General features: G+C 57.4%; 1 long non-coding RNA gene across 1 annotated transcript; it reads left to right on the top strand.

Annotated features, from left to right (window-relative positions):
- The first annotated feature begins 7,873 nt into the window (after positions 1 to 7,873).
- Positions 7,874 to 8,659, top strand: LOC310638826. Its single transcript, XR_014492193.1, has 2 exons — positions 7,874 to 8,088; positions 8,267 to 8,659. It is a non-coding gene; the product is annotated as an uncharacterized lncRNA (long non-coding RNA).
- Positions 8,660 to 9,549: the final 890 nt, after the last annotated feature.

Here is a 9,549-nt window from a genome sequence, read left to right as displayed (position 1 = left end):
ACTATGGTCATGGGAATCTGTGGGTTCCTGGTCAAATTACCAAGGCATCCAGACCCCTATCTTATGAAGTGGGGTTGGAGGGAGGGCGAGTTGTCAGACAACACATTGATCAGCTCAGGAAACTGTTTCCAGAATGGCCACTAAGTGAGGACTGCATCATAAGTCCCTCCCAAAGTCCTAAACTTGAGGCCAAGCCAGTCCTCACATGGACTATCAGGACTTTTCCTTCTTGACTGAGGTGGAACCGGAGGGAGAACTGGGGAGCCCTGGAATGCAACATGGATCCTCTGAAGGAGCAAGCCAACCGAACTTCAGCAACTGCTGTGCCTACTCTGCCGAACAGTCTGACTCTGGGGTGGGCCAACCTGGAAAGGCCAGCCAGAGTGCATCGAATCCCCTTGACTCAGGAGTACAAAGGGACACAAGTCTACCCAGCCCACTGGGTAAACTGGTAGACCACAAAGTGATGGGAACTCCGAGATGTTCCTCTAGGGCACAGAAGCCTCCTTCATAACTTGCAGATTACGTTGTAAAATAAAGAGCTATATATTGTTGTAATTCCTGTTTGCCACTATGCTATAGGAACTAGTGCTATGATGTAACTGTCTAAAAGTGCCATCTTTGAAGCCTATTCATTGAAACGTTGTTTAATAACATTGTAACCTACATTGTTTTTTGTTTTTTATTATTATTATCACTTTTACTTTAGTGTGTTTGGATAATGAGTCTTGATAATTGTTGAGACTAACTGGTGTTATTATGGTCTGTTCTAAGAGGGGAGGGGTGTTATGTACTGGGCTATTAAAGAATACCACGTGGGTTGCTGGAGCAGCTAACGCAGACATGTCAAACACAAGGCCCGCGGGCCACAAACGGCCCGCCATATGATTGAATCCGGCCCGCACAACTCTCCCAGAAATTACAAAGGTCCGGCCCCCACCACCTTGGCGCCGGCCCGGCTGAGCACCTGCTCAGTAGGAGGCAAGTGCACGTGGGCTGGTGGAGCCCAGCAACATTTGCAGCTCGTTAGCCCCTCGACAGCTCATTGGCCAGAGCCCAGGCAGCCTCCTCCCAGTTCCAAAAAAAAAGTGGGACTAAAAAAATTCAATCGATCAATTCAAACTGCTCACAAAAAAAAAACAACTCTCAAAGTTCGAATTGATTGAATGAACTTCTTTGGTTTGTGGGACTGCCAAACTTCTTTGCTTCTTTGGACTGCACGTGGAGTCAACGGAGGAAGAAACAGGAGGAGTGGGAAGGTGAGTGGGACCTTTTTCTACTTGCTGTCCAGGTGGGGGTGGACAGTCTCTGGTGAGGGGATGAGGCGCCCAGGAAGAAAGGCGGACTTGAGGAGGCCAGAGAAAGAGCTCTGTTACTTCTGCCGGCACGCTTTGGCATTTCATCTCCTCGTTCGGGCGCTGCGGAGGGCGAGGCGAGGCGAGGCGCCCGGCCCGATCCTACAGCGCCCCAGCCCAGACACGCCTGCGGGAGGGGAGCCGAGCTGAGCTGTTAATTTCCCCGTTCAGGTGCTGCGGAGGGCGAGGTGAGGCGCCGGGCCCGATCCTGCAGCGCCCCAGCCCAGACACGCCTGCGGGAGGGGAGCTCAGCGGTTAATTTCCCCGTTCGGGCGCTGCGGAGGGCGAGGTGAGGCGCCGGGCCCGATCCTGCAGCGCCCCAGCCCAGACACGCCTGCGGGAGGGGAGCCGAGCTGTTTCTTTCCCCGTTCGGGCGCTGCGGAGGGCGAGGCAAGGCGCCCGGCCCGATCCTGCAGCGCCCCAGCCCAGACACGCCTGCGGGAGGGGAGCCGAGCTGTTTCTTTCCCCGTTCGGGCGCTGCGGAGGGCGAGGCGAGGCGAGGCGCCCGGCCCGATCCTGCAGCGCCCCAGCCCAGACACACCTGCGGGAGGGGAGCTCAGCGGTTAATTTCCCCGTTCGGGCGCTGCGGAGGGCGAGGCAAGGCGCCCGGCCCGATCCTGCAGCGCCCCAGCCCAGACACGCCTGCGGGAGGGGAGCCGAGCTCAGCTGTTAATTTCCCCGTTCGGGTGCTGCGGAGGGTGAGGTGAGGCGCCGGGCCCGATCCTGCAGCGCCCCAGCCCAGACACGCCTGCGGGAGGGGAGCCGAGCTGTTTCTTTCCCCGTTCGGGCGCTGCGGAGGGCGAGGCGAGGCGAGGCGCCCGGCCCGATCCTGCAGCGCCCCAGCCCAGACACACCTGCGGGAGGGGAGCTCAGCGGTTAATTTCCCCGTTCGGGCGCTGCGGAGGGCGAGGCAAGGCGCCCGGCCCGATCCTGCAGCGCCCCAGCCCAGACACGCCTGCGGGAGGGGAGCCGAGCTCAGCTGTTAATTTCCCCGTTCGGGTGCTGCGGAGGGTGAGGTGAGGCGCCGGGCCCGATCCTGCAGCGCCCCAGCCCAGACACACCTGCGGGAGGGGAGCTCAGCGGTTAATTTCCCCGTTCGGGCGCTGCGGAGGGCGAGGCAAGGTGCCCGGCCCGATCCTGCAGCGCCCCAGCCCAGACACGCCTGCGGGAGGGGAGCCGAGCTGTTTCTTTCCCCGTTCGGGCGCTGCGGAGGGCGAGGTGAGGTGCCGGGCCCGATCCTGCAGCGCCCCAGCCCAGACACGCCTGCGGGAGCCGAGCTCAGCGGTTAATTTCCCTGTTCGGGCGCTGCAGAGGGCGAGGCGAGGCGAGGCGCCCGGCCCGATCCTGCAGCGCCCCAGCCCAGACACACCTGCGGGAGGGGAGCTCAGCGGTTAATTTCCCCGTTCGGGCGCTGCGGAGGGCGAGGCAAGGCGCCCGGCCCGATCCTGCAGCGCCCCAGCCCAGACACGCCTGCGGGAGGGGAACCGAGCTCAGCTGTTAATTTCCCCGTTCGGGTGCTGCGGAGGGTGAGGTGAGGCGCCGGGCCCGATCCTGCAGCGCCCCAGCCCAGACACACCTGCGGGAGGGGAGCTCAGCGGTTAATTTCCCCGTTCGGGCGCTGCGGAGGGCGAGGCAAGGCGCCCGGCCCGATCCTGCAGCGCCCCAGCCCAGACACGCCTGCGGGAGGGGAGCCGAGCTGTTTCTTTCCCCGTTCGGGCGCTGCGGAGGGCGAGGCGCCCGGCCCAATCCTGCAGCGCCCCAGCCCAGACACACCTGCGGGAGGGGAGCTCAGCGGTTAATTTCCCCGTTCGGGCGCTGCGGAGGGCGAGGCAAGGCGCCCGGCCCGATCCTGCAGCGCCCCAGCCCAGACACGCCTGCGGGAGGGGAGCCGAGCTCAGCTGTTAATTTCCCCGTTCGGGCGCTGCGGAGGGCGAGGTGAGGCGCCGGGCCCGATCCTGCAGCGCCCCAGCCCAGACACGCCTGCGGGAGCCGAGCTCAGCGGTTAATTTCCCCGTTCGGGCGCTGCGGAGGGCGAGGCAAGGCGCCCGGCCCGATCCTGCAGCGCCCCAGCCCAGACACGCTTGCGGGAGGGGAGCCGAGCTCAGCTGTTTCTTTCCCCGTTCGGGCGCTGCGGAGGGCGAGGTGAGGTGCCGGGCCCGATCCTGCAGCGCCCCAGCCCAGACACGCCTGCGGGAGCCGAGCTCAGCGGTTAATTTCCCCGTTCGGGCGCTGCGGAGGGCGAGGCGAGGCGCCCGGCCCGATCCTGCAGCGCCCCAGCCCAGACACACCTGCGGGAGGGGAGCTCAGCGGTTAATTTCCCCGTTCGGGCGCTGCGGAGGGCGAGGCGAGGCGAGGCGCCCGGCCCGATCCTGCAGCGCCCCAGCCCAGACATGCCTGCGGGAGGGGAGCCGAGCTGTTTCTTTCCCCGTTCGGGCGCTGCGGAGGGCGAGGCGAGGCGCCCGGCCCGATCCTGCAGCGCCCCAGCCCAGACACGCCTGCGGGAGGGGAGCCCAGCTCAGCTGTTTCTTTCCCCGTTCGGGCGCTGCGGAGGGCAAGGTGAGGCGCCCGGCCCGATCCTGCAGCGCCCCAGCCCAGACACGCCTGCGGGAGGGGAGCCGAGCTCAGCTGTTTCTTTCCCCGTTCGGGCGCTGCGGAGGGCGAGGCGAGGCGCCCGGCCCGATCCTGCAGTGCCCCAGCCCAGACGCGCGCGCCCCTAGGAGCGGAGCCACTTCTGCAGAGCCACAAGAGTGAAGCAGCAGCCGCCCTCCTGCAATCTTGGGCAGTGCCCAGACTGGCTCCATTCCTCTTTCCTGGAGTTGCTTCTCCCCCTCCCCCGCATGTTCCCAGCCTGAATCACATGTCACTGGCCTCCTTTTCCGCGGACCATCCCTGCCAGTGCCCCCATGAGCCCCATCCCCTTGCCCCCTGGGTCCCCAAACCTCATTATGCTCAGTCTCTTGGTGGAAAATAAGTTGAAATCAATGGAGGGTTGCTTTGGGTCTCCCCCAAAGGACAGACTGACAGACCTTGAGAGAACTAATCAGCATTGCTTGCAAAAGCTAAATTTTGGATAGATATTTCAGGGATTTTGAACTCTATTTCTGGGCTTCATGGACATAGGAGAGTTGTTGGGAAAAAATGGAGCAAGTGGTTCCTTGTTTCCTATTTGGGAAAGCTGGATGTGTCTTGATTCCCCCCCCCCCTTGCAAATATCAGAATCTGATCAGAAATGGAGGCTGAGTAGTCCTTGTGGCTGCTAGACCAGCTTCTGAGTGATGGTGGATTGCTGATTTTTTCCTCCATCCATACAGGATCTCTTGCATAAAACATATAATTTCAATTGTATCAAAGAGGGCTGCTTTCTTGCTTTCTCTCCACAGATGCTGTTATGTTGCTAAACCTACTCCAAACATCTGGACTTGCAGCATCTTAGGATACCTACCTAGTGTGCTCACAACTGCTTGCCTCACACAGTACCTGAGACTTTGAGCTTTCTGTCCAGTCTCATCCATATATTTATCTGCAGGGAAGAAGACCTGCGTGCCAATATTTAAATCCCCCAAAATGGCCAAACGGAAAGTGGACTTTGAAAAAAGATGCTTTCAAAAGAGGTGGGAGCCAGAGTACCTGTTTGTTGACATTGAAGATAAGGCTGTGTGCCTTGTTTGTGGAGCTACTGTGGCTGTATTTAAAGAGTATAACTTGAGACGGCACTATGAGACGAAGCATCAGGACAAGTACAAAAACTTGAACATGGAGCAGAAAGCACAGAAGGTGGAAGAGTTGAAAAAGAGCCTGATGTCACGGCAGCATATGTTCAGAAAAGCAAAATCACAAAGTGAAGCTGCTGTGAAAGCTAGTTTTATAGTAGCAGAAGAGATAGCCAAATCAGCCCGGCCATTTACAGAGGGGGAGTTTTTGAAGCACTGCATGATTAAAGTGTGCGAAGTCATGTGTCCAGACCAAAAGCAAGCTTTTTCAAACATAAGCCTAAGCAGAAATACTGTTGTTGATCGGATATGTGAGCTTGCCACTGATTTGCAAGGACAATTGGTTGAAAAGGGAAAAGAATTTATTGCTTATTCCCTTGCTGTGGATGAGAGCACTGACGTCTCTGACACAGCACAGCTGACAATCTTCATCCGTGGAGTGGACTCAGGTTTATGCATTACGGAGGAGCTTCTGGATATAACATCACTGCATGGCACTACCACAGGGAAGGACATATTTGAAGCAGTATCCAAAAGTATACATGACATGAAACTACCCTGGGACAAACTTATAGGACTCACAACAGATGGAGCACCTTCAATGTGCGGGGAAAAGAGTGGACTAGTACAGGGGTCGGCAACCTAAAAAAGAAAAAGAGCCACTGGGAACCGGTTCCATCACAAATTAAAAAAAGAAGGAGCCGCGTGCGTGTGTCCATGCACGCGCATGCGCAAAAAGGTTTTTTGCGCATGCGCGGACGCACGCGGCTGCCATTTTTTTAAAAATGAGATGGAACCGGTTCCCGGTTGCCCGATGGCGACGGCCCGTCTGCAAAGCTGCCGCTTTCGGCAGCTTTGCAGACGGGCCGTGGCAGCTTCCTCAAAGAGCGGCGCCCCTGCCCATTCTGAGAGGTGCGCGCGCACCTCTCCGAACGACCTGAGGTGCGCGCGTACCTCCGCGCGAATGGGCAGCGGTGCCGCTCTTTCAGGAAGCCCGCCGCGGCCCGTCTGTGAAGCTGCCGAAAGCGGCAGCTTAGCAGACGGGCCGCGGCAGCTTCCGCAAAGAGCGGCGCCCCTGCCCATTCCGAGAGGTGCGCGCGCACCTCTCCGAACGACCGGAGTTGCGCGCGCACCTCCCCAAACCTTTGGGGAGGTGCGCGCGTACCTCCGTGCGAAGGGGCAGCGGCGCCGCTCTTTAAGGAAGCTGCCGAAAGCGTGGAGTTGTCGTTGTTGTTTTCCCAGCAGTTACGTCCCCCAACTGTTGCAGCAGTACAAAGCCTGCCTTCCCGACCGACGACACGCGGCCGACGCCCCAAGGGACTTTAGCGAGGAAACTGAGGAAAGTTCGTTGCGCGGCTGCCCCTCCCCCCACCCCCGCCGGCCTCCTCTCCTCTCCTGCCACTCGAGACGGGACGGGAAGCCCCGCCCGCTCAGCTTCTCAAACTTAAATTTCCAACGGGCAACTTCGACTTCCGCTTCGGGGGGGGGGAAGCGCCCGGCCGAGTTTGCGCAGGGAGCCCGCCAGCGCGCGCTGCTGCGCACGAGTCTTTCCTCCCCCCTCCCCCCCGCCACCACTCCCAACTCCCGCCCGTCTCGAGAGTCTATAGGCGGGGGAGTTTTCCAAGCGCCGGAAACTTGTCCGAAAGTTCCGAGAAGCAAAAAAAAAAAAAAAACACAACCTGCCCCACCCCGTTGCCAGCGGCGGCGTTTTTACGGGTTCGGCGTTGCTCGGAGTGAAGTGGCGTGAGGGAGTGAGGGAGGGAGGGGGCCATGTCCGGCGCCTCCAACGTAGCCGCTATGAAGAAAGTGGTGCAACAGCTGCGGCTCGAGGCCAGCGTGAGCCGCGTGAAGGTGAGCCCCGGAGTGGGGCGGAGACCCAAGGCCGCCCGCTCGCTCGCCGGCCCGTCGGAGCGCCTCGGCCGCCATTTGCGCACCTCGGGGGAGAAGGCTGCGTGGGCGCTCAGTTTACGGCAGTTTACGAAAGCGGCAGCTTCCTGAAAGAGCGGCACCGCTGCCCGTTCGCGCGGAGGTACGTGCGCACCTCCCCAAAGGTTTAGGGAGGTGCGCGCGCACCTCCGGTCGTTCGGAGAGGTGCGCGCGCACCTCTCGGAATGGGCAGGGGCGCCGCTCTTTGCGGAAGCTGCCGCGGCCCGTCTGCTAAGCTGCCGCTTTCGGCAGCTTCACAGACGGGCCGCGGCAGCTTCCTCAAAGAGCGGCACCGCTGCCCATTCGCGCGGAGGTACGCGCGCACCTCTCCAAAGGTTTGGGGAGGTGCGCGCGCACCTCCGCCCATTCGGGGAGGTGCGCGTGCACCTCTCCAAACGGGCGGTGCCACTCTCCATTTGGAGAGGTGCGCGCGCACCACTGCCCGTTGGAAGAGGTGCGCGCGCACCGGGCGGCTGGGAGCCGCAAGAGACGGCTCAAAGAGCCGCATGCGGCTCCGGAGCCGCGGGTTGCCGACCTGTGGACTAGTAGGAAGGATGCGAGACAAAATGAAGAGTGAGAATTGCACAGGTGAGCTGACAGCATATCACTGCATTATACATCAAGAAACACTATGTGGCAAAGCCCTGAAAATGGACCATGTAATGCACACTGTAACAAAGACAGTTAACTTTATAAGAGCCAAAGCTTTAAATCACCGTCAATTTAAGACTTTTCTTGAAGAAATCAATTCTGAACTTGGTGATCTCCCTTATCACACAGAGGTGCGATGGCTAAGTCGAGGGAAAGTGCTCAACAGATTTTTTGAATTACGCATGGAAATTTGTCAGTTTCTTGAAAGCAAAGGAAAAGACTGCACAGAATTGAAGGATGAAAAGTGGCTGTGTGAATTAGCATTTCTATGTGACATTACTAATTATCTCAGTGCACTAAACCTACAGCTTCAGGGACGGGACCGTGTGATCACAGACATGTATGATGCTGTGAAAGCTTTTCAAGTAAAGCTGCGACTGTGGGAGACTCACATGCAGCAAGGAAACTTGAGTCACTTTCCCAGTTGCCAAACAATAAAAAACCAGGTCTCCACCACTGCCTTCTCAAATGCTGAGTTTGCTAATAAACTGAGCACACTTCAAATGGAGTTTACACGTCGCTTTGCTGATTTTGAAAAACAGAAATTCAGTTTTGGACTGCTCAGCAATCCATTTTCAGTTGAAGTGGAGAGTGCTCCTGTAAATATCCAGATGGAGTTGATAGAACTCCAATGTAACAGCACACTGAAGGGAAAGTACGATTCTGTAGGACCCGCACAGTTCACCAGGTTCATCCCTGAAACAATGCCCCAACTCCGCCTACAAGCTGCTCGAATGCTCTCCATGTTTGGGAGTACATACCTCTGTGAGCAACTTTTCTCTGTCATGAGGGTGAACAAAAGCGCACACAGAAGTCAGCTCACGGATGCACACCTCCACTCTATCCTGAGAGTATCCACCACTCAAAACCTATCCCCAAACGTGGATGAACTTGTAGCCAGGAAAAGATGCCAAACATCCAGTTCGGACAAAATGGCATGAGAACTAAAAAGCTTGTTTTTTTCTTTGTTTTAAATGTGTTTTTGCAGATTTATTTGAAATAAATAATTTATTTGTTCATATTTGAAATTTTATTCCTTTTTGCCCCACTCTTAGGCATAATACACTTCTGAACTAATATGATACAATGGTCCTACATGCAACTGGCCCTTTGAAGGCAACCATGATGCTTGATGTGGTGAAAGTTTCCAGGAAGCAGTTTCCTCCAACTTCTTCTGCCTTGAAAGATCTCTGGAGAGGAGCATGCAGGACTGGGAAGTGCTGCTCCCCTGCCTCCTCTTGCTCTCCAGAGATCTGTCAAGGCAGAAGAAGGAAACCCCCCCACACACACACACAAACACACACACACTTCAAGCTTGGAGACTAGGAGGCTATCTATATCTGAGCTAACAAACTACCAATCATGCCTGGGCTTGGGAAGAAGGCCCTTTCCATCCTCTGTGGATAAAAGCCCCTAAACGTGGAATATAGTGCGTGTGTATGTGCACATGCTTGGCTGCAGAAGTTTGGGGAGGTGAAGAGCTTGTGGGGCAATGACATGTCCCCACATCAAATTAGCCGGTGCAACTTGTTCTCTCCTGATCCAGGTATCTCGAGTCAGCTGCGCTGAGTGAGCAGCATTGAGATGGCCACGCCCACTTGGTCACGCCCACTTGGTCACACCCACCCGGCCCCCCGAGGGCAGCCATAATGCTGATGTGGCCCTCGATGAAATTGAGTTTGACACCCCTGAGCTAACGGCTCTCCAGCAACCCAGAGTACAAGTCTCCTGTGCTGGAATTGGCTATCTCCAGGCGGTAATGGTTGATTCAAACCTATTGGCTGCTGCCTAGGGGCTAGACTATATATTGCAGCTAGTTGCAGCCATTTCCCTAGTACAGTTTCTGCACGAAATAAACTATGAGTAACCCTGTACTCAGTTCCTCATTTTCATTCCTGCGCCAAAGA

The sequence above is a fragment of the Vipera ursinii genome (assembly GCF_947247035.1).
Source record: "Vipera ursinii genome assembly, chromosome: 3".
In the NCBI taxonomy this organism is placed as follows: domain Eukaryota; kingdom Metazoa; phylum Chordata; class Lepidosauria; order Squamata; family Viperidae; genus Vipera; species Vipera ursinii.
Note: the sequence above shows the minus strand (reverse complement) of the source record. Positions and strands in the feature narration are given on the sequence as shown.